The 25,680-nt window shown below is 45.8% G+C and overlaps 1 protein-coding gene and 1 pseudogene across 2 annotated transcripts in view; both read left to right on the top strand.

Moving 5' to 3' along the window:
• GRB2 (growth factor receptor bound protein 2) overlaps positions 1-25,680 on the top strand; it is a 104,648-nt gene that overhangs the window by 8,865 nt on the left and 70,103 nt on the right. The gene's annotated exons all lie outside the window — the stretch shown is intronic.
• LOC308425257 (large ribosomal subunit protein eL18-like) lies at positions 6,228-6,727 on the top strand (annotated as a pseudogene). Its single transcript has one exon. The product of its transcript is annotated as a large ribosomal subunit protein eL18-like (transcript).

Below are 25,680 nucleotides of genomic sequence, written 5' to 3'. Positions count from 1 at the left end.
ATCCACGTGCCCCGAATCGCTGATACTGTGCCCTATTGTCACAGTCGACGTTTCAGGCACTTTCTGGCTCTTAAAAAAAAAAAAAAAAAAAATCAAATATCAAAGGACAAGTAGACAGCTGAGAAGAAAGCAAATGTAAGGAGTTTTTTTGGAGGAAGAAAAGGTTTTATTTTCCTAGCAAACGAAGAACATTGAACTGGAAAGACCTCAGAGTTCGTTTCCCATCTCTTCAGTCACATGAAATAATAAAACTGAACAGTGCCGAGGCCTCGGTGAAAATGGTACATTAACACGTGACTCTCGGAAGGCAGTGTGCAGTGTGAGGATTTCTGTACTGGGCCAGATGACATCAGATAACAAAACACAGAGTGATTAACTCTTTGTCACGACTACCATTCCTTATGGTAATACAACTCCAGGAAAGAAATCCAAAGCTCTGTGTGTGCAGAGAGTATTGTGCACAGCCGTGAGTAAGTAGATAAACATCCGAAGGGGCCTGGGGAGATGGCTCAGTGGGTTAAAATACTTGCCACCAAGACAGGGAGTCAATTTCCTGGACCACATGGTAGGAGAGAACCAATATCCACAAGTTGTCTCCTGACCTCCACATGTGCAAAAGTGTGCTCAAATACACACGCATAATAAAAAGTGCAAAAAGAACAAATAAAAAAATAAAAATCAATTCCTCTCAGGTACCGGAGAGATGACTCAACAGTTCAGAGCACTTGTTGCTCTTGCAGAAGAACCAGGTTGGGTTCCCAGCACTTACGAGATGGCTCACAACCACCTAACCCTAACCCTAACCCTAACCCTAACCCTAACTCTAACCCTAACCCTAACCCTAATCCTAACTCCTGTCCCAGAAGATCCAGTGTCCTCTTCTGGCTTTAACAGGCACCAGGCATGCATGTGGTACATACAGACATGGACACCAGGCATGCATGATGGTAATATAAACATGCAAGCAAAACACTCATACATGAAATAATCTAGAAATAAATACATCTAATTAAACATTTTATTGTTTTATTTTGATTCTTGGGACAGGATTGCTCTGGGTAGACCTGGCTGTCCTCAACCTCACTCTGCAGACAAGGCTAGACTTGAACTTGAGATCTGCCTGCCTCTGCCTCTGGAGTGCTGGGATCAATGCTGTGTGTGCAGTCACTGCTTGGACTACCATCACCAGACTCACCTAAAATTTTAATGGGAAGAGAGGAAAGAGAAAGGGAAGCTATGGACTGTAGGAGAAATTTGGAGTCTCAAACATGTAAATGGCAGAGGCCTTTAGAGCAAAATTCTCTGACGTGGAATTTAAAACTTCTTGGGGGGGGGGGCTAGAGAACCAGCTGCTCTTCCAGAGGTTCTCCCAGCAACTACATGGTGGCTCACAATCATCTACAATTGGGGGTCTGACACCCTCTTCTGGTATGCAGGTATACATGCAGATAGAGCACTCAGATACATTAAACAAACAAAAATAAATCTTTTTTTAAAACCTGCTTCTGTTTCTTCTGTGTAAATCCTTGCATCTCCCTGCTCTGTAGAGATGGTCACTTAAGCAGGCTCCTTGTGTAAGCAGCTGGGTTTATTGAAAAGAGATGCAGGGATGTATGTATCCCATATCTCGATCAATACTGTTGGACCAGTAACTGCATCAGAGGGGTTGTGAGAGAATCCCTAAAGCATCCAATTTAGCTGGGAGCCAGGACCTGTCATGAGTACCAAAGACCCTTCAAAGATATCTTTGGAAAGAAAGAAACAAACAAAACATAAAAAACCAAGGGATTTCCCCTGTGCTATCAAAACTGTTTTTTTTTTTTTTGTACAGTTGTCACTAAGAATAGGGCCTCTAAAACTGAGTTGGTCTGACTTGGTAGATGTGTGCTCACTGGAAGAGGTAGTGAGCTTCCTGCCAGTCCAATGGAACACTGAGTCATCTATAAAGGGAGACATGCTAGTCAAAACAGGATGGAAGACATCAAAGGGACAAAGAAACATCCTGCTGCGGAGTGCTCTTTGTCCGTGAATTATCTGGTCCATGCAGAACAACAGCTACAGTTTCTGCAACCAAAACCATTATTTTGGGACAGAGGAAGATGGGAAGATCGGGTCTCACAAGCGGAGGGAGGGAGGGAGAGAGCCTCAGCTGAGAAAAATGCCTGGGCTGTGTGGGTAGGCCTGTAAGACATTTTCTTTATTAGTGATTAATGAAGGAGGGCTCACACCATTGTGGGTGGTGTCATCCCTGACCTGGTGGTCTTGGGGTGTACGAGAAAGCAAGCTGTGTTAGCCACGGGAAGCAAGCCGTAAGCACACCCTTCCATAGCTTCTGTATCAGCTCCTGCTCCATGTTCCTACCCTGCCTCAGTGCTTCAAGTCCAGCCCTGATTTTCCTCAGAGATGAACTGTGCGGAATTAACCCATTCCTCCCCGTGGGGTTACATTACCGCAATGGAAACCATGACTACGCTCACTCCTCTCCCTCTTAGAAAATACTTTCTCTGTTGGGTGTGCCCATGCATACCTGTAATCCCATCACTTGGGAAGCTGAGGCAGGAGTATTGCCAGGAATTCAGCCTGGGTGGTATAGGACTTGTTAAATTAGGAAGGGTTACAGATTGAGACATTGTCTCAATTGGTTTATGAGGGAGAGTTTTTTTAGATTACTCCACTCCTGCCACCTGGCTGTGTGTGTGTGTGTGTGTGTGTGTGTGTGTGTGTGTGTGTGTGTGTGTGTGTGTGCAGGAGCCTGTAGAGGTCAGATCACCTAGAGCTGGAGTCAGAGGTGACCCTGAGCTCTCCACTATGGTGCTGGGAACTGAACCTGGGTCCCAAGCAAGAGTCGATTGCTATCTTAACCACTGAGCCATCTCTCTAGCCCCAGCTTTTCTGTGTTTCTGTGTGGAGGTGTCTGCCTGCGGGTGGAGGGCAGAGGAGAACCTCTCATGTTCCTCCATCCCTCTATCACCACCATCTAGGTTTGTGTTTGGTTGTCTCTCCCTGGCCTGGAGCTACAGGCCAAGCTACACTGGCCCTGGGGCAGGGGTCTGCTTACCTCCCTATCACTGCCAGGTTTATATGCACACGTAATCATGCCCAGGTTTTGTTTTTGGTTTTTGTTTTAAAAAAAAAAAAAAAAAACAAGGTTCTAGGGGTTGAATTCTGGTCTCCATTGCCAAACACTTGACCAACTGAACTATGACCCTAGCCCTGGTTTTAGCTTCTGGGTACCACTTACCCTCCCCCCTCCCCCCTCTCCATGATATGAGCATACTCCAGGCCCCTCTTGTCTGCTGCCATCTCTCTTATTGAATAAATCTACTCTCACGGCGTTTATAAGTGTTTATTTTGGAGACAGGAATGTGTGTGTGTGTGTCTCACTCTGTAAACTAGGTTAGCCTAGAATGCCCTACGTAGCCCAGGCTGGCTTCAAAATCATAGCAATCCTCCTGCCTCAGCATTCCCAGTGCTGGGATTACAGGTGTGAGCCAGCACATCTTGTTTTTAGTCCCCCGCTCTTCAGATGGTGAGCTGCATATTCTTGGGTCCTGTGTTCTGTCCTGCAGCCCAGATCCCCACGTGTCCAGCTACTCCTCATGTGTCCAGCTACTCCTCACGTGTTCAGCTACTCCTCACATGTCCAGATGCTCCTCACATGTCTAGCTGCTCCTCATGTGTCCAGATGCTCCTTTGACATCTCCTCTTGCATGTCTTAACCAAGCAGATAAAGCTCTCACACACAATCCACAGCTTCTTCCCTGGAAGAGCTCCTTCCAGTTCTCCCCTTTGCACAAATGGCACTGTGAACGCCCAGCCCTGAAGATGAAACATGACATCTTAGGTACCTTTCCTTCATTCATTTAAAAAAAAAAGAAAAGTAAAAACAAAAGACAAAAACCCAGGTGTAATAGTGTGTTTATAATCCCCAAGCTGAGGAGTCAAAGACAGCTGGATTCCTGGAACTCTTGGCTAACCAGTCAGTCTGGCCTGTTAGGTTGAGTTCCAGGGTGTTGAGAAACCTTGTCTTTAAAAAAAAAAAAAAAAAAAAAAAAAAAAAAAGAAGGCAGATGGCACCAGAGGAACAAATGACCCCAGAGGTTGTCCTCTGACCTTCACATGTACACTCGTGCTCAAGTGCATGCAATCACATGTGTGTGTGCACACAGATACACACACACACACACACACACACACACACTGACATGAACGCATACAAAAGATCAAGGCACAGTGGCACATGCCTATAAGCCCAACAATGCAGAGATGAAAACAAGAAGCTCAGAAGCTCAAAGCCAGCCTCAGCTCTCTAGGGAGTTTGTTTGTGATCAGCCTGGGCTACATGAGACCCTGTCTCAGAACAAAAGCCAAATAATAAGATGTTAGCAGGGCTGTAGTTATCTGAATGCTCCTCCTGAAAAATAAAAAAGTAAGGTGTATTTTATGTGTCTCTGTGCCCCGTGCGTACATCAGATCCCTTGGAACTGGAGCTCTAGGCAGTTGTGAACCACCGAGGGTGGGTGCTGGGAATCCACCCTGGGTGTTCTGTAAGGAGCAGTAAGCACTGTTAACCACTTAGTCATGTTTCCAGCCCCAGCCGGAAAGCTTGTAGAGGCTGGAAAAGCCAGTTAAAATCCATATGGAATGCAGTTAGATGACCAGAAGCCTCTGTTCCCATTCATGGCCCCTCTGTAGAGTTGTCTGACCCCAGGACAGAGCTACAGGCTCCTCTGAGAATCCATCGAGTGAGGGAGAGCAAAGCAGGAAGTCAGGGTATCTTAGGATCTACCCTAAGGAATTACACTCTGTCATTGGATGCGATGCAGAACTATCCCTACTGGTGCAGTGGAGGACCCACTCATGGGTACCCAGAGGCACTGTCTTGGAGGATACTCCAGCCCCCAGGCCTGGCTGTGTTTCCACACTTCCTGCCCACCCTCCCTCAGCTCACGTTTCCAGCCACCGGCTCGTTTCCTTTTTTGTAGCAGTTACTCCGATGACCATCGCTGCCTCCCCTGGGAGTTTTTCATCTCAGAATTCCCCCTTCTCTGAGAGGCCTCCCCTGACCTCCTGCCTCACACATTCCCAGTCACCCCAGTCTCCCTAAGGCTAACCTTTTCTTTTCCAGAACCCTGATCTCCGCTTGCCACGCGTTTTTTTGTGTATTCCCGAGATCCGAGCTTCGTATGAACAGGAAATTGCAAGCATTTTAGTGATTGCTGTTTCCCAGCATGCAGAGCGGTGCCGGGCACAGTCACAGTGCCCAGCACACTCATATAGCTTTGGCAAGCGTGGTTTTCTAAGGTTGGATGCAAACGAAATCTACATGGTGGCTAATTCCTATAATCTAAACACTTGGGAGACTAAGGCAGGAGGATTACTATGAGTTCCAGGACAGCCTGGGTCATATAGTGACTTCCAGACCAGTGCGGGCTACAGAGTAAGCTCCTGTTTCAAAAACAAATAATAAACAAATTCCAAAACAATGCCCCCTGCTAACAACCAAATGTTGAGACAAGTGTGCAGGCACCCTACATCCAATCCATACTGTCACCAATCTTGCGTTCCTCTCTTCTCCTTGGTCATTCGCAATGATCACTCTTCCACGCTCAGACCAACTTGGCTTTCACTGTGGCATACGGCATTTGTCTCTCTGTAAGTAACCAGCTTATTTCAGTTAGCGCACTGTCCTCTACCTCAACGACGAGGCAAATACCAGGATTGTATTCTTTACAGTTAAATAAGAACCCGCTAGCGTAACTACAGCACATTTTATCTGTCAGTGGGTATGAGGCTGATTCAGTATCTCAACCCTGCATAGTTTAACCCTTATTCTGGGTTACCAGGTACTCACGCCATGCTCCAAGTGTCTACAAAACCACTGTCATCCTCATTTCAGAGATGAGAAGATGGAAGTTCAGTAAGTGTAGAAGCACACTCCATGCATCGTGTGACAGGACTCAGAGTGGTCAGTGTGATGTGAAAGGCCAGGGCTATTCACATGGACCGTGTGGCTGTCTATGGGCCTGTAAAATACCTTTATTGAGGGGCTGGAGAGATGACTCAGAGGTCCTTAGTTCAATTCCCAGCAACCACATGGTGGCTCACCACCATTTGTAACAGGATCCGATGCCCTCTTCTGGTGTGTCTGAAGATATCGACAGTGTACTCATACATAAAATAAATAAATAAATCTTTATTTAAAAAAACAAAAAACAAAAAAGGTTAATCGCAAGAAGCCCAAGAGCCAGGACATCTACCTGTGGCTGCCAGTCAAGCCGTACAGGTTTCTGGACAGACGGACCAACTCTGCCTTCAGTCAGGTTGTATGAAAAGGTTATTTGTGAGCTGCATTAGCCCTAACCTCTGTCCCTGTCCTGAATAATCTGATAGATGAAGCTTCCTGACTGAGAGAACAAAACCGCTGTGGCTGTGGGGACCGTCACAGATGATGTCTGGATTCTGGAAGTGCCCAAGCTGAAGGTGTGTGCGCTGCTGGCCCCGAACTCCCATCCTCAAGGATGGGGATAAGATTCTCACCTTTGACCAGCCGGCCCTGGAGTGTCCCAAGGGCCGAGGCACTGTGCTCCTGTCTGGTCCTCGGAAGGGCCAAGAGGTGTACTGACTCTTTGGCAAAGCCCCAGGAACTCCACACAGCCACACCAAACCCTATGTCCGTTCCAAACGCCGGAAGTTCGAGCTTGCCGAAGACCAAAGGGCCAGCTGAGGCTACAAAAGCTAACCCTGGGTCTTACTGTTAATATAAAAGCTTTGGATGTTGAAAAAAAAAAAAAAAAAACAAAAAACAAAACAAAACAGGACATTTATTTTATGATGAGCCAAAATCCTCAAGATGAACTGGGCACTGCAGCTGTTACCCTCTTGAGTTTAGGTGTTCCGTCACAGAGTCGATGAGTGACAGGTGTTATATATTCCACTGGCCCGGGTGGCCTCAGTAAGAGTGTCATTTACCACAAGCTGACCTCTGAAAGTGGCTGCAGGGTACATGCAGTTGACACTTCCTAAGGGATGACATTTCCTGTCACGTTGCTTCTGCCTCAGGACCAAAAAAGCCTTCCCTAGGATTTGTTCATTAGGGTTCATTTATTTTGAGGTAATACATGTGTGTCAGTGGAGGCCAGAAGAGGTTGTCGGATTCCTGTGACCTGGAGATGCATACCTGTGACCTGCCTAATATGAGTGCTGGGAACTGAATTCCAGCCCTCTGCCAGAGCAGCGCTTGCTCTTAACTGTAGAGTCGTCTCTCCAGAGATTTCTTGAGTAGCACAGTCAGCCCCTCCTTGGTCCAGGAGTCCTGCCAACTTCTAGTGCACCAAGTAGTGAGGAATGATCTCTGAGACTTGGTGGGTGATGCCTCCCAACAGAGGAGAAACTGTTGCCAGTGGCAGCCTGTATCAAAGCTCATTCCTAGTACTTCCTCTTTTCCTAAGAGAGCCAGTCAGTGCATCCATCTGTCACCTGCACCATTTTGCCCTGCAGGACTTCTAATCAAGGGTGGGAATTTTCAAGGGGACAGGTTGGTGGCTAGAGGTGTCCTCAGTACCTAGCGTTATGATATGCTTATTGAAAACAATTAGGATTTCAGAAGTCAAGCAAACAGAGGGCTAATTAATACCTTTCCCAACCCTTCAACTGTTGCAAAGTCTTGCTTTCGGGTTGAGTCTACATCCTGTCATAGGGATGGGTCCCTCCTCCCAGAGGCCTTTTTACCTTCCAGATACAGGGCACATAGACTGGAAATTGGCTTGGGAATCTGCAGGACCAGAGAGTCTCAGAACAGGGGCAGGAAGCTGAGAGAGGGACCTGTTCTGAGGACAGGTTTGAGGACAGTACCTGAGACCTCTCAAGTTCTTAAGGTTGTCCTGTTTATATTTTGACAACCCCTTGCCAGGTTGATTGTGTCAGATGTCCAAATTGTCACTATTTTCTCTACCCTTGCCACTTTCTCCCACAAAAGGGCTGGACCCAAGGGCCACTTGGCAAAGTCCTGGCTGTATGATCAGTGTCAGTAGTAAACAAGGGAGTTAGGCTGGGAGACCAGAGCACCCGTGCAGTGCATACTCCTGTCCTTGGGAGGAGACGACAGCCAGGCAGTTTTCTTAGGTGAGAAGGCCAACAAACACGCTTGTTGCCGTGGTTTTGTTTTGATTTTATCATGGGGTGTGGCCAGCACGTTCAGAACCACAGGAACTTTACAACTCCTGAGTGACTTTATTGGGCTGAAGTTCAGGTCTGTTTACAATTCTCAGACTAAATCCCGGAATTGACACTCATTTCGTTAAGATCCTCCAAGGCTCTTTGCCAAAGCCGGCCCCTCGTCTTTCGCCCATCAGTGAGCTGCAGATTAGTGACATTGTATCTGCTTTCTAGCAGGCAGGAATGTGGGGCAGATAGGCAAAGGGCTTTACTCGGGTTCACGAAAGAAGTGGACCTTGGGCTGAAAATAAACTCTAAACCCATCATTCATCAATCCCTTCACTATGGGAGAGATGAGGAGTTGATTTCTGTGTGTCTGGGTTTATAAAGGAAGGACATTGCAATTTAGAGAACGGGTGCCTACCACACCCACCCTGGATAATCCTAGAGGATTCAAATGTTACCATTCTGACTCACCGGCTATGAAGGGAAAGCCAAGCTTATCTTGAAGGTACAAGACTTCACCTTCCTTCTTTCCTTCCTTCCTTTCTTCCTTTTAAAAGGTTTGTTTATTAATATATATGAGTCCCCTATCTGCGTGTATACCTGCAGGCCAAAAGAGGGCATCAGATCCCATGATAGATGGTTGTGAGCCACCATGTGGTTGCTGGGATTTGAACTCAGGACCTCTAGAAGAGCAGTCAGTGCTCTTAACCGCTGAGTCATCTCTCCAGCCCAACACTTTGCTTTCTTATCCTTGGTAAACAGTTGGGTCAGTCCAGGGTTGTAGAAGAGACTCTTCAGCAAAGATGTCTGTATCACTTGTCTTTTGCTACTTGGTAGGTTCTTCTTTCTTCCACCCTTATCCACCCATTTCTTCCACTCTTCCAACTCCCTAACACTAGATGAGAGAGAAAAAGTATAGAGAGGAAAAGAAAGAGATCCCTGAATAAAGCCCAGGGGCAATGTTATCCTTAGACTACTTCCTGTTGATTAGGGGTGTCGAGTTCCTTGAGGCAAGTTTGATCTTAGCTGTCAGGATATCTAATTTCTTCTTTTTCTCCTTCGAGCAAGACTACTTAACAAACTGTGACCAGTAACAACCAACAACCCACCCACACCACCTATTGGGGATCTAGCATTTATACCCTCTGAAAAGTTCCCAGAGTTCCAAATGGCAAAATGGCAAAAATACGCCTCTGGTGGTGCACGAAGCAAATCATAGTCAGCTGACACGGAACATGGGAAGCAGCCCCGCACCCCCACACATAGAATTAAAACAAAAGCACATTCTTATAATATTTCTGTGTTTTTCAAAGAAACCAAAATTCCAGAATTCTCACTATATGTCTGTCTGTAGGTGCCAAAGTAATTGAGCTTTTGTTGGCAGTGTCTACCCCAGAACCTGCCTGACCGTAAATTCTCTGGTATATATATATATGCCCCGCTGGTATCCTCTGGTGGATTTATTGGAAAAGGGGAGCATATGTTAACATCAGAATGAAACCAGTGAGCTCCAATCTGAAGATTCATTTAGTTTTATGTATATAGGGGTTTTACCTGCATGTATGCATATGTACCATGTGAGTGCCTGGTATTCAGAGAGGCCAGAAGAGAGCTCTGTATTCCCTGGAACTGGAGTTATGAATAGTTATGACCTGCCATGTAGGAGCTAGTATCCAAACTCAGGTCCTATACAAGAGTACTGGGTACTTTTAAGCACTGAGCCATCTCTCCAGACCCAGTGAAGTAAATTTTAAAGAAATTCCTCATGGTGGTGCGGTGCACATCTTAGTCCCAGCACTCGGGAGGTCGATCTCTGTGAGTTCGAGGCCTGCTCGTCTACATAGTGAGTTCATGGTCTTCTGGACCCCAAAGTGAGACCCTGTCTCAGAACAACAAACCTAAATGAAGAAAAGACCAAATTACTTAGTTATAAGCATATTACTTAGGAATAAGGGGAAAGTTACTAAATAAAATATTCTTACACTCAACCAATGGACAGAACCAATGGTGACCCCTGTGGTTGAATTAGGGAAAAGCTGGAAGAAGCTGAGGAGGAGAGTGATCCTGTAGGAGGACCAGCAGTCTCAACTAACCTGGATCCCCAGGATCTCTCCGATACTGAGCTACCAACCAAGCAGCATACACCAACTGATGAGGCCCCCAACACATATACAGCAGAGGACTGCCAGGTCTGAACTCAGTCAGAGAAGATGCACCTAACTCTGAAGAGACTTGGGGTCTCAAGGTGTAGGGAGGTCTGGTTGAGTGGTGGAGTAGATATCCTGTTGGAGACAGGAGAGGGTGAAGGTGTGAGATGTGGAATAGTCGGAGGGTGGACCAGGATAGGGTTAAAGTCTAGACTGTAATAAAGATTAAAGAATAAAAGTTTTAAAAAGAAAAATGGGGGCTGGAGAGATGGCTCAGTGGTTAAGGTCACTGATTGTTCTTTCGAAGGTCCTGAGTTCAAATCCCAGCAACCACATGGTGGCTCACAACCATCTGTAATGGGATCTGGTGTGTCTGAAGACAGCTACAGTGTACTTATAAAATAAGTAAATCTAAAAAAACAAAAGAGAAAGAAAAAATTCAAAACAATACTGGATTTGTTTTTTTGTTTGTTTGTTTTGTTTGTTTAGTTTGGTTTTGTATGACTCATAATTTTTGAATTAAGAATAATGTGTGTTTGGGGGGCTGCATATGTACCTCAGTTGGTAAATGCTAGCATATACAGGATCTGAGCCCCAGCACCCCATAAACCAAGCTTGGATGTGTGTGTTTGGAATAATAATACTCAGGAAAGTAGAGGAAGAGATACCCAATGTTCAAGGTAATCTCTTAACTATTTAGAGAGTCCAGGCTATCCTGGGCTGCATGAGACCTTGTTGGCTAGATAAATAGCTCAGAGGTTAAGAGCACTGGCTGCTCTTCCAGAGGTCCTGAGTTCAATTCCCAGCAACCATGTGGTGGCTCACAATCATCTGTAATCAGATATGCTGCCCTCTTCTGGCTGCAGGAGCACATGCAGGCAGAACACTATACATAATAAATAGATCTTCAAAAAGAGACCTGGTCAAGAAAGAAAGCAAGAACAGGGGGAGGGGGAGGGGCTGAGTAGGGGGTATAGTTCAGTAGTAAAGGTCTTCCATGCTTACAAAGGAAGAGGAGAAGATGGCCACCTGTCTGTTTGTACTGGTAGCTGGTTTTATGTCAACACAGGCTAGAGTCATTGGAGAGGAGAAACCCTAAACTGAGAAAATACCTCCATAAGATCTGGCTGTACACAAGCTTGTAGGGCATTTTCTTAATTTGTGATTGATGGGGAAGGCCCGAGACCATTGTAGGAGATACCATCCTTGGGCTGGTGGTCCTAGGTTCTGTAAGAAAGTAGGCTGACAAGCCATGGGGAGCAAGCCAATGAGAAGCACCCCTCCATGGCCTCTGCATCAGCTCCTGCCTCCAGGTTCCTTGTTTGAGCTCCTGTCCTGACTTCCCTCAGTAGTGGACTGTGATGTGGAAGTGTAAGCCAAATAGACCCGTTCCTTCCCCAGTTGCTTTGGTCATGGTGTTTCATCACAGCGATAACTACCCTAACTAAGACACCATCTAAGATGACAAAGTGGATTCCCTGAAGACAAATATTTGAACTTCTTCTAATATACACATTCTTAATAAGAGAAATATTAACCATTAAAAAGAGAAAAAAGTGGGCTGGAGAGATGGCTCAGCAGTTAAGAACACTGACTACTCTTCCAGGTCCTGAGTTCAAGTCCCAGCAACTACATGGTGGCTCACAACAATCTGTAATGGGATCTGATGCCCTCTTCTGGTGTGTCTGAAGACAGCTACAGTGTACTTATATATACAAAATAGAGAAGCTGTATTATATTTAGAGAGAGAGAGAGAGAGAGAGAGAGAGAGAGAGAGAGAGAGAAGCTATTCTGAGAAGATAAAAGCGTCCTAGACAGTTCAGTAGCTTGTGGCCCTCCAAAAGTCACTACTTTCTCGTTTCTTAGCAATTAATTTGAACACAATGTGCTTTTTTTTTTTTTTTCTCCTTGAGGGAAGTTTTTTTTTTTGTTTTGTTTTGTTTTGTTTTTTGTTTTTTTTTTAAGTATGAAAGCTTAAATAAAAAAAGAAACCTTGACGTATGAGCTAGTCTTGATTCATCAAAGAAAGTCTGTCAGCCATTATGGACCTGAACTCAAATGTCTGGAAGTCCATGTATATGGGCAGTGGGATGGCACAGCCAGCAAGGAAAGGTGCTTGCTGTTAACCCTGACATCTGCAGTACAGTCCCCAAAACCTACACGTGGGGAGCAGAGAACTGACTCTCAAACTCTGTTCTCTGACCTCCCCAGTTTCTCTCTCTGACCCTGTCCCTGTCTCTCTGCTATCTCTTTGTCTTTCTCTGTCTCTGTCTCTCTGTCTTTCTCTCTTTCTCTCTCTCTGTCTCTCTGTCTCTCTCTCTGTCTCTCTCTCTGTCTCTCTCTCTCTCTCTCTCTCTCACACACACACACACATACACGCACACACAAAAACAGACTTAAGCTGTGACTTGAAAGCCAGATATCCAGGGTCATGAGAATGGCAGTGTCTGGAGGTGGAGATTTACTGTCTGGGGACAGGTGGGCACTTGTACAGAACATAACTCCCATCCCATGCACATCTCACCCACCTAGCCCATGCAAATGGCTGCTTGTGCTAGGATGTAGTTAATTCTCTCTCTCTCTCTGTGCCTGTGTAAGAGAAAGAATGTTCAGAGCCCAGAGGAGCACATCAGATGTCTTTCATAGCTTTCCACCTTTGTATTTTACTTTAAAATTTTTTATATATATTAAGTACATCATAGTTGTCTTCAGACACACAGGAAGAAGGCATTAGATCTCATTACAGATGGTTGTGAGCCATCACATGGTTGCTGGGATTTGAACTCAGGACCTCTGGAAGAGCAGTCAGTGCTCTTAACCGCTGAGCCATCTCTCCAGCCCCCTGTATTTTACTTTTTAATAGACTCTCACCAAACCTAACGCTTACCAGTTCAGCTGGGCTAGCTGGCCTGTGGAAACTGGGGTTGCAGGAATGTGTAGCCACCCCAGCTTTCACACAAATGTGTATTTGACCTTAGATCCTATTGTTTTCTTTTTAAAAAAAATGTTTTTCAAGTCAGGGTTTTTCTGTGTAGCCCTAACTATCCTGGAACTCACTTTGTAGACCAGGATGGCTTCAAACTCCAAACTCACAAAGATCCCATAGCTTTTAACAGTAAGCACTTTTGTTAGCCATCTTGCTAGCCTGTATATGGTTCATCCCCCCCCCCCCACTTTTGTGTGTGTGTTGTATGCAAGTGCTCGAAAGTTTTGTGTATGTGTGTCAGGAACCACCCTGATTACTCTACCATCTTACTCGCTGAGACAGAGTCTTTCAGTCAACTAGAGACCCACGGATGTGGCTAGTCTAGCCAGCTTGCTTTGGGGAGTCCCTGTGTCCACCTCCTTGAGGCTGGAATTATAAGAGGCCTGCCTCGCTTTTACGTGGATTCTAGAGATCTGAAGTCTGCCCCTTATGCAAGCAGTTAACCTCTGAGCCATTTCTCCGCCCCAAATCTTTGTAGTTAACTTTAGCACAATATGCAGAACTGGAGAGATGGTGCGGCCACCAGGAGCTGCCTGTTCTCCCAGAGGACCTGGGTTGGATTCCTAGCACCCACTTGGTTACTCACGATGTTTATAACTTGAGTCCCAGGACATCAGATGGCATCTCCTGGCCTCTGTGGGCACTGCATACACATGCTGCAAAACCACAGGCAGTCAAAATACCAATAATAATAATAATAATAATAATAATAATAACAACAACAACAACAATAATAGTAATTCATGAACATTCTGAATACAAATGTGGAAAGGATGGTAGACAAAATCTCTCTCATCTTTTATTCTGAATTGCTATGATTAGTTTTTGTTTTGTTTTGTTGAGACAGGGTCTTACTATGTTTCCCTGGCCAGCCTAAAACTCAATATGGAGACTAAGCTAGCCTCAAATTCACAGAGACCTGCCTGCCTCTGCCCCTCTACCCCTCTGCCCCCTGCCCCCTGTCCCTCTGCCCCCTGCCCCTCTGCCCCCTGCCCCCCTGCCCCCCTGCCCCCTGCCCCCCTGCCCCCTGCCCCCCTGCCCCCTTCCCCTCTGCCCCCTTCCCCCCTGCTCCCTGACCCTCTGCCCCTGTCCCTGCCTCTGCCTCCTGCTGGGATTAAAGGTGTGAGTCACCACACCTGGCCTGGCTTACTAAGACTGTTTCAGCTCAAGTGTGTGTCCTCTAACACTCTACTCTGGACAGAGCCTACTGACCTAGAACCCTCTCCCTTGCTTCCTGGGTCTGCTCTTCAAAGGCAGCTTCCCTCCCCAAGATGCTTGGTAAGGACCTGTGCTGAGAGAGGTTATATCTGACAGCCAGACGGGGCCGGGGGTGGTGTTCAGCCCTTGCCTGCTCTGTGCATGTGGCAAAGCTTTAGAAATAGTAAAGTTTATCAGGGACATTCTAATAAAGCGTCCCCCTGGCAGTGAGAGCAATCTCCATGAAGGAGGGGACAGGTTTATTTAAAGATAATTTCTAGATTCCTGCCTGGGTTGTCACCAGGGGGAAAAAAAGCTGATGTGATTGAGGCCTGTTGATAAAATGCCCTTTCTATCTTGGGGTAGCAGGGGCTTTGTGAGAACGCATGGCAGACCGTCAGCTGTTACTCCACCTGGCCTACCCTGATCTCATCTCAAATTGCAGGCTTCGTGGTTATTTCTTTCTTGTAATCCTGTCCTTTCTTCTTGTGTCCATAGCAACAACCAGGAACGCTTGTTCTGTGTGGGGTCCCTGGGAGTCTCACAGCTTTTCTCTGAGCCCTTAAACCAGACCCACCCGGGGCTGGCAGGTCTCTGGGTGGTGTCTTCAAGCTAAATCCAAAGGTCCCTCTGCCATTGATTATGGCTTCCAGTGTATTCCCCTGAGAAGGCCATGCTCAGGGTGCACTTCTACAGGGGTCAAAGGCCCCATTCTTCTACAGACTATGCAGCAAACCCTGGCTTTGTCATCATGCCTTAAATAACGTGTTTCACAATTTTAATGCTCTTTTGTTGCTGTCCTATTGAGATGGAGTCTCGCTGCACAGCCCTGGCGGTCCTGAAACTTGCTAGGTAAACCACACCGGCTTCAAACTCACAAAGATCCAACTGCCCCTTCCTCCCGAGTACTGGGATTAAAGGCATCCACCACTGCACCTGGCTTTAATGCTTCTTTAAAAAGATTTTATCTTTATTTTATGGGTCTGAGCATTTTGCCCGTGTTCATATAAATATACCACATGTGTGCCTGGTGCCCAAGAAGGCCAGAAGAGGGCATCAGAGCCCCTAGCACTGGACTTGCAGACAGCTGTGAGCTGCCATGTAGGGTGGGAATCAAATCCAGATCCTCCGAAAGAGCAGTTAGTGTTCCTAACCACTGGGCAATCTCTCCTTAGTGCTTTTAGAGGTTTGGTAGATAAATACATGCACCTAATTTTGTGAGGAGCTCCCCAGTATAGTTAATAAAATGTGTTCTTATAACTTAGCTTCAGCTAAGCAGATCTGAGTCTGGATTTTAGGCAGGATATTCCTATGTGGCATCTTCCTAAGGCTCCAGTTCCTTTTAGGTAAGATCCTGGGTGACGATAGGGCCTATGGTACTGTTCAATAAGATTCTCATCACCTAGTCAGTGGTCAGCAAAGGATGTGTTGTGGTGACTAGTAAAGCAAGGGGCTAGAGGTAAGGAAGGAACAAAGTAGGGGAGGAAAGGAAGGAGGGAGGGAGAGAGGAAGGAAGGTATGGAGAGAGGAAGGGAAGGAGGGAGGGAGAGAGGAGGGAAGGTATGGAGAGAGAAAGGGAAGGAGGGAGGGAGAGAGGAAGGGATGGAGGGAGGAATGGAAGGAGGGAGAGAGAAAGGAAGGGATGAAGGGAGGAATGGAAGGAGGGAGGGAGAGAGAGGGGAGAGACTAGCCTGGTAGAAAAAGAGCTAAACTAGATTTCACACAGAGTTTTACAAGTATCAGAAGATGTAGAAGACAGTGAAGACAGTTGTACATGGCTGCTGAGGTGCTTTGTGAAGAAAGGCGTTAGCATGAAGCCTGATCGTCTGAGTTCAGTTTTCAGGATCTACGTGGTAGAAAGAGAGGAGGCAACATACTCCTGCAAGTTATAGTCTGACCTTCACACACACACACACACACACACACACTCACATACTCACACACACACTCACACACTCACACATACTCACACACTCACACACTCACACACTCACACACACTCACACACTCACACACACTCACACACACACTCACAACTCACACACACACTCACACATACACACTCACACACACTCACACACACACACACACTCTCACACACACTCACACACTCACACACACACACTCACACACTCACACACATACACACTCACACACTCACACACTCACACACACACTCACACACACACTCACACACACACACACACACACACACTCACACACCAATAAATAAATGTAATTTTAAATGTATCACTTATTTTGGAATAAATACGTTAAATTTATTTTAAACTAAATATTTTATTTACTGAATAATAATAAATCAAATAAATAGTAATAATAAAATATTAAAGTTAAGTATTTAAAAAATAGAAAGATTGGCCAGCTAGTGACGGCGCTTGCCTATAATCCCAGGCCTCAAAGGCAGAGGCAGGCAGATTTCTGAGTTTGAGGCTATCAAGTCTACCTAGCAAGTTCCAGGACAGTCAAAGCTACAAAGAGACACCTTGTCTCAAGAAAAATAAGATAAAATAAAATAAATTTTAAAAAAGTAAAAGATTGGTCCCCTCCTGTCCCCTGTCCCCGAGTTCTTCATCTCTGTCTCCTGGGGCTTGTCACAAATATACATTTCCTGAGTGTCCTTCCAGAAATTCTCATTAAATTTTGTTTTGTTTTTTTTAAGACAGAGTTTCTCTTTATAGTCCTGTCTGTCCCGGAACTTGCTGTGTAGACCAGGCTGGCCTTGAACTCACAGAGATCCCCTTTCCTCTGGCTCCTGAGCACTGGGATTAAAGATATGTACTGTCTGTCACCTTCACCACACCATCTGGCTTCCATTAAGTTTTTTAAAAGCATACCATGCTAAAAGTTGGAAGCCCCAAACTGCCCATCAACTGAGAGTTTGTCAAATGAACCACAGAAATCTAACCCTCTACTTAATGAGTTCTCTGTGACTACTGAAAAAAGATTTCCACTTGGGAAAAGATTCACAATATACCACATCAAATCAGTGAGTTTTTTTAAAAAATCATCTTTGGAAGGAACTTACTGTTGAAGAGCACTGGATAGGAGTTTCCTCCCAAATACTCTGCTCCAAGGCCTGTAGTCTCAGCTATTTTCGGAGCTGAAGCAGGAGGATCTCAAGTTCAAGGTTGGCTTGGGCTACAGAGCGGGTTCCAGGCCATCCTGGGCAAATTAAAGAGATACTACCTCAAAAATAATAAGTAAAAAGACATTTGGGGTTATAACTCAGTGGCAGAGTACTTGCCAACCGTACCCAAGGCCATGGGTTCCACCCCCTGTAACAGAAAAACAAAGGCACAAACAAAATGCCTCGCCAAGCATATGGTTGAGTGGTTTGATAATAAAAACAGCTGACTCTGCAGTCCCATTGGGTCCTATGTATAGGGAGTATTTTGACAGTATGTTTGCTTCGCTGCAGCCTCTGCAAGACTGGATGAAATCTTTCTAGCTATAATAAGACACATGGGCTCAGAAAAGCAATATGATTCAGAAGCAGAAATCATAACTCCCAAAGCAACGAGCCCCTCTCAGGGAGTCTCCTAGCTTCATCTTTCACGAAGGGTGTCAGGGAGGGGCCAAGGCAAGCTTGCAGATCTGAACTCTGGACCGCAGCTCATTCCCAACATTCCCCCCTCGCCAAGCCCACATTGTCTACATTCTCCTCCATTTAGGTTCTCTCTTGCCTTCTGAGGTCACATAGTGTCTCCTTCAGCTGCTTGAGGGTCCCAAGGAGAGGGTAGAGGGGACAATAATTGGAGAACTTATAAAAACCCAAGGGTTCATTCCTTGGCTGTCTGGGTCCATTTCTGCTGGGCAGAATGCAGTTTGTTGAGATTTTTTTTTTTTAATGTGTGTATGTGTGTGTTTGTGTGTGCTTGTGTGTGTGAGTATGTGTGTGTGCTTGTGCATGTGTGTGTGTTTGTGTATGCTTTTGTGTGTGTGTGTGTGTGTGTGTGTGTGTGTGTGTGTACCATCATCACAGCATGTGTAGAAAGGTCAAAGGACAACTCAGGTGACCTGGCTCTCTCCTGCCGTGGTAGGAACTGAACGCAGGTTATCAGGTTTGGTGAAGAGCACCGTTATTCAGTGAAGCGCCCTGCTGGCTTCAGAGTGCAGATCTTAATTCTGGATGGACTTGGTGAACTTAACCAGCTCAGCCCTAAGGACACATGTTTACTGGACGAACAGGGCTATGTGCTGTCATGCTGTTAACGGGACAACTGCATGCATGTGTACAGGAAGCTAAGAGAGTTCACGTGTCTCCAGCGTTCTGCCAAGCAAACAGGTATCTAATTACCCCAATGAAAGAGGATCTGCTACTGCAGAAACATACTTCAGTATTCAACATTTATATTTTAAAAAAGAAAGGGGTGGGCAGCTATGGTACATGCATGCACACAAACATGTGCATACATGTGCACACACCAATAATAAATTTAAAAAAAAAGTCTCCCCAAACAAAATCCTCCGTAGAGCTGCCTTAACCCACTGAGATAGAATATGTCCAGATCCCAATAAGAAATAGGCTGGTTGGCAGTGGTCCACACCTTTAGTCCTAGTACTTGGGAGGACAGCTAAGGCTACATAGAGAGACCCTGTCTCCAAACCAAAAACAAAGAAACAGTGCTGACCCTCTTTACCAACTACTCATACACAGACATGCTCATTAAAGCTTTGTCCATTCATTCATGTGTGTGTATGTGTGTGTGTGTGTGTACATGTAAGCCACAGGTTAATGCTAAATGCCTGCTTTTTTCTTCCTGTTCTGGAGCTCACTAGACCAGGCTGGCCTTGAACTCACAGAGATCTAGCTGCCTCTGCCTCCAGAGCTGGAATTAAAGGCATGCACCACCACACTGGCCAATGCCTTTTTTAGGTTGCTCTCCACCTTCTTTTTTTGAGAGACAGAACCCAAGGTGAACGATTGGACTAGCCTGCTCAACCAGCAAGCCTCAAGGCTCTTCCCGTCCCTGCTTCTCCAGATATGAGGTGATAGGTGTGCGGTTCCTTGCCTGGATTTTTATATGTGATCTAAACTCAGGTCCTCTTTTTTGTATGGCAAGCCCTTTTTAGGAGCTGGGCTATCTCCCCAGTGCACCCTTTCCCTTTAATACAAAACGACATCCCATCCAGCTCTTCCGTCCTTCATGGATGGTCTTGTCTAACTCCTAACTCTAACTCTGTGGTTCAGTCCTCTTCTCCATATCTCTCTCCTTCCTTCTTTCCTTCCTTTGTTCTATCTCCAGAATATCCTGCATTCATTCTATAGCATATCCCAAACACACACACACACACACACACACACACACACACACACACACTACAGTATCATTGGCACCAGGCAGAATGCTCAGTGGTTAAGAGCACTTGCTGCTCTTGCAGAGGATCTGGGTTCCGTTTCTAGCTCACACATAGTGGCTCACAACCATCTGTAAGTTCTTTTCTTTCTTTCTTCCTTTCTTTGTTCATTTTTGTTATTGTTTTTGAAACACGATTCTCTGTGTGGCCTTGGCTGTCCTGGAACTTGCTCTGTAGAACAAACTGACCTCACTCAGGGATCCCCCTGCCTCTGCCTCCTGAGTGCACCACCACCCAGGTTCATCTGTAATATTAATTCCAGGAGATCTGGAGCCTCTTCTAACCTCTGCAGACGCCAAGCAAGCAGGTGGTGCACAGACAGATGCACAGGCAAAACACTCACGAGTAAAATAAAAATTAGTTAATCTAAAATATCGAATTATACATCCCAGGCCAACCTCAAACTTGCAGCAATCCTCCTGCTGCAGCATCCCAAATGATAGAATTTTAGATGGAAGACACGATGCCTGCCTCAGAAGTAAGGGCTTCCACTTGTCCAGAGGATTTTCATTATTCGACCAAGAACTGCTTCTCACCTCCCAAGTCCTCAACTTCATATACATTAAACTTAGTAAAGCCTCGGTTCTTTGAGATACGGATTCTTCGGTGTTCGGAGAACTTGAACTTGGTTCTACAAATCGTGTGTTCCTTTGTCTTCAGCTCAGTTCGGATGGGTTTGATGACCTGGCCCAAACACCATGCCCCAGAGCTTCCCAGAGACCCTGAATACCTGTCTAGAATCTAAATTAGGACATTGTGATCCTAATTTCAGAGATATGAATGTCCACCAAACTACAAAGGCCCCTTAGGACAACTTAGAAAGACAGCTGCCCACACTACCGAGGAGGTTGCTGTTTGTAGACCACGGCACACCAGGACCCCACGAGGAAAGGAGCCTGGAGGCCTCATTGGCTGCAGACGTGGACTGTGGCTGTCTCATCTGTCATCTTCCGAGTATGGAAGGAAGCTGCTTGCCCAGTACATCTTTGCTCGTGTGTCCGTAAGCGCGGCTATATAAAGGGAAAGGCTTCTCCCGTCTGCCACACATAAATATCAGGGTGAGTAATGCTGTCTCTGGTTGCCAGGCAGTTCTGGTATTTATATCGATTTTCAGCTCATGATACTTAAGAGAGATTTAATTATCCCCCAAATCTAATGTTCGTGTTAATTTGGGAGAGGATGGCGGTTTCTTTTCTCAAGCAGAGCCAAACATTCGAGACCTGCTTGATTTGTAGCTGCAGAGAAACTGCCAGCAAAAGCCTAGAGAGAACTGTTCTACCCTTGCAGCTCGAGGCAGAACGGAGCGGGGACTTCTGCCTTCCCAAAGGCATGTGGGGTCTCCTAAGATACCTAACATATTTAGCTAGATAAAAACCAGAGGGTTAGAAAAGCATAAAACCATGGAGCCAAGAGGTAAGCAAGCCTTCGATTGTTGAATTCCTAATCCCCCAGCCTCTATCCCTCATCTCTAGTTTATTTTCAGATGAAACAAACCTACAAATCAACCAACCAACCAACCAACCAACCAACCAACTAATCAACCAAAGAGTCTGGACAAGGCGACCAACCAACCAACCAACCAACCAACCTACCAAAGAGTCTGGACAAGGCGACCAACCAACCAACCAACCAACCAACCTATCAAAGAGTCTGGACAAGGCGACCAACCAACCAACCAACCAACCAACCTACCAAAGAGTCTGGACAAGGCGACCAACCAACCAACCAACCAACCAACCTATCAAAGAGTCTGGACAAGGCGACCAACCAACCAACCAACCAACCAACCAACCTACCAAAGAGTCTGGACAAGGTGTCCTGCCTTTAATCCCAGCACTCTTAGAGTCAGACACAGGTACATCTCTGCGAGTTCGAAGGCAGCCTAACCTATATAACAGCTTTCAGACCAGCCAGGGCTACCATGTGAGACTCTCAAGGGTTTAAAAACAAGCAAACTGGTGAACAGGCTCAGCAGTTAAGCAGTTAAGAACACTTGCTGCTCTTTCGGAGGATCTGGGTTTTGGTCCCAGAATTCACATGGCGGCTCCCAACTGTCTGTAATTCCAGTCTGTCACTCCAGGGGATCCAATGTTCTCTTCTGCATGCTGAAGGTTTCAGGAATGCATGTGCAGGCAAAACATTCACACACATAACACAAATATAATTGTAAAATTAAAAAAAAAAACCCACCCCACACATAGAACCTGATATAGTTAGTTCACTCCCTAACGGCACTGTGGCCGTAAGGACAGTTACAGGCCCCACGTTATGGGCTTGACGTTCTAGCTGCTGATTCAAGCCTTTAGCCATCGTCTTATATAAAGCCCAGCCAATAAACCGAGTCTGTCACCACCAAAGTGATTGGTTTTCCTTATGTCCCATCTGTTTCTGTGACCAATCTGCTCGGGCAAGCGTGAGTCCTAGCGAAGGCCTGGTTCAGGTTGCTTGGTTTCCTCAAGATCCTGACTGACCACGTCATGCCGTGACCTACTTGTAATAATAATGAGGTGATTTTTTTTTTAAATTGAGGCTCCTCCCTTTTTGTAGACAAGGGTCTATTTATTCCAGGCTGGCCCTTAAACCAGTTGCAAAACCAAGGATGGCCTTGAACTTCTGATCTTCTTGTCTCTACCTCTTGAACACTGGGATTATAGGCCTGTGCTGTAATGGCTAGGTTTGTGGTGCTGGGGATAAAAACCAGGCAAGCAATCAACTGAAGCATATGAGATGCCACGAACAGTTTTTCAAGAACTTATATTGGGTCAGGGTCGGTCCCTAAATGAACGTCAAAATATGTATTATTTCAGTTTATCATAAAACCTTCAGACATTGAAAAACCTTGCCAGATAAAAGGACACTAGTCATGGTGGTACTGGCCTCTGATCCCAGTTCTTGGGAGACCCCGCCAGACAGCAACCACTTCCACGGAGAGAAACTACAAATTTGAGGTCAGTTTGTGTGTGTGTGTGTGTGTGTGTGTGTGTGTGTGTGTGTGTGAATAAATATAGAGAGACTTTTCTCAAAAGAAGAGGAGGAAGAGAATGACAGACAGGCAGGCAGGCAGACAGGCAGACATGCAGGGAAGGAAAAGGACACTAGATGTATATCTCACCACTGTGGTTTCTAGAACCTGTAACGACTGAGACTCAGTCCCGCTCTGGGGCTGAAAGCCAGAAAGACCAAACAAAGCCGTGTTTCATTCGCTCCCGCAGGCAGGGAAAATGCAGCCCCGGAGCTTATTAAATAAATGGGGGAAACATTAGTTCTGTTCTTTAGGAACCACAAACTATTGAAGCTGTGGTGAACAAAGATTCCGAGGTGAGGAGAGCAAGAGGGGAGGGCCGTTCATCTCGTTTCTGTTTTGGTTCCAGGGAAATCGGGTTTCCATTGCATGGGATGCAACTGGATATTTCCTCCGTCCTCCGTGGCCGGGACCTGGCAAACACTGTTTCCTGGCACTCGAAGGGCGGCAAGTTCCAGCAGCGAGGTCAAATCCATTTTTGGAGCCAAAGAACAGCATTCCTTTACAGTTAGTTAGCGTTACAACCGCCAAGGCCGCTCCTGCCCACCTGGTCTAGAGCGACATCTACTGGCAACAAAGGGAACTGTCCCAATTGCCCAGGCCTGCGAAGATTCCGTGTTCTTACAAATTGTATCTCTCACTAATTACACTCTAATTGATGACGCTTTTGGGTTTCTATGGCCTCGCTGAAGCATCATGACCAAAAGGCAAGTTATGGAGGAAAGGGTTTAATTGGCTCACACTTCCACATCACTGTTCATCACCGAAGCAAGCCAAGACATGAACTCAAGCAACTCAGGAATCCGAAGGCAGGAGCTGACACAGAGGCCAGGGAGGGGGCTGTTTACTGGTTTGTTCTCCATGCTTTCTTATAGAAAGGACCACTAGCCCGGGGTGGGGCACCTCAGTGAGCTGGTTTCTCCTCCTTCAGTCATGAATTAAGAAAACTCCCAGCTGGAGGTGGTGGTTCACTCTCTAATCCCAACACTTGGGAGGCAGAGACAGACATCTCTCTGAGTTCAAGACCAGCCTGGTCTACAGAGCAAGTTCCAGGACAGTTAAGGTTATGCAGAGAAACCTTGTTTTGAAAGAAATACAAAACAAAGAAACAAAATAAAGGCAAAAAACCAAAAAACAAAAAACAGAGAGAGAGAGGAGAGAGATGTCCTACAGCCCTGTTTATAGCTCAATTGTATGAAGACATTTCTTTATTTACGGTCTTGCCTCTCTAACTTGTGTCAAACTGACATAAAACTGTCTAGCACCGTGAGCATCTTTTTTTAAAAAAAATGTTTATTTTATTTTATGTGTGTGAGTGCATTGTAGCTGTCCTCAGACACACCAGAAGAGGGCATCAGATCCCATTAGAGATGGTTGTGAGCCACCATGTGGTTGCTGGGATTTGAACTCAGGACCTCTGGAAGGCAGTCAGTGCTCTAACCACTGAGCAATCTCTCCAACTCCCACTGTGAGCATCTTGAAATTGTTCCTCTAGTACTTCTGGAGGGGCCAGGAATGTAGCTAACTGGAAGACTCTTGTCACACATGCCTGCCTTCGGACCTCAACACTGACAAACAAAAAATGTATTGTCAGGTGTGGTGGCACATGCCTGTAATCCCAGCACTTGAGAGGCTGTGGCAGGAGGGTCATGAGTTTGAGGCTAGCCTTGGTTACCTAGTGAGAGTTTGTCTCAATAAAAGAAGAAACAACAAGAAAAGCTGTTGCTTTGAAATGTGTGCTTTTAAAAGTGTGCTTTAAAATGTTTCTGTTTGTTTGTTTGTTTGTTTGAGAAAGGGTTTCTCTGTGTAGCCCTGGCTGTCCTAGAACTCTCTCTGTAGACTGGGGTGGCCTTGAACTGACAGAGATCCACCTACTCCTGCCTCCAAAGTGCTAGAATTAATGGTGTGCACTAGGACATCCACAACATAGGGAAATGCTTTGTTTGTTTGAAGACAGGGTTTCTCTGGGTACTTGCTGTTATAGCTACCCTAGACTCACTGTGTAGACCAGGCTAGCCTCAAACTCAAAGATCTGCCTGCCTCTGCCTCCTGAGTGCTGGGCTCAAAGGTGTGCATTACCCGACCACAACCCGGCTTAAATTTTTTTATTACTTTATGTGTATGAGTGTTTTGACTGCATGTATGTCTGTGTTTCATGTGTGTGCAGTGCTCTCAGAACACAGAAGAAGGAGTCCGAACCCCCTGATGCTGTAGGTATAGACTGTTTTGAGTCCCATGTGGGTGCTGGGAATCAAACCCAGGTCTTCTGGAAGAGCAGCCAGTGCCACCCCCCCGAGTCAGCTCTCTAGCCCAGAAAAGTGTTTGTATATAACTCACGAAACGAGACGCACCTAACTCCAGGTGAGTTGCTTGTCTGTCAGGAGCGGGTTGCTTGGCTATGGGTGGGCAGTGGATGGTGTCCTCTCAGAGGGACATGGGAAAATAATAAGAAATAATGGAGCTTTGAATGGTGCTTTAATGAAGTGCTTTAATCCCAGCACATGGGATGCAGAGGCTTCCCAATCTGTGTTCTAGGTCAGCCTAATCTATTTAGTGAGACTGTGTCTAAAAACAAACAGCAGCCAAAAAGATAAAGGATAAAGAAAAGTAAAAGACATAAAGAATGGGGTGCCTGGTGAGGTGTCTCAGGGGGTAGAGGAACTTGCAGCCAGGTTTGATCCCTGAGACCACATGATAGGAGAGAACCAGTTCCTGCAAGTTGGTCTTTGACCTACACTTGCACTGTAAATAAATACTGCTAAAAAAAAAAAAAAAAAAAAAAAAAA

Source organism: Micromys minutus (genome assembly GCF_963924665.1).
Source record: "Micromys minutus genome assembly, chromosome: 10".
Classification (NCBI taxonomy): domain Eukaryota; kingdom Metazoa; phylum Chordata; class Mammalia; order Rodentia; family Muridae; genus Micromys; species Micromys minutus.
This window is presented reverse-complemented; position numbering and strand designations above follow the sequence as displayed.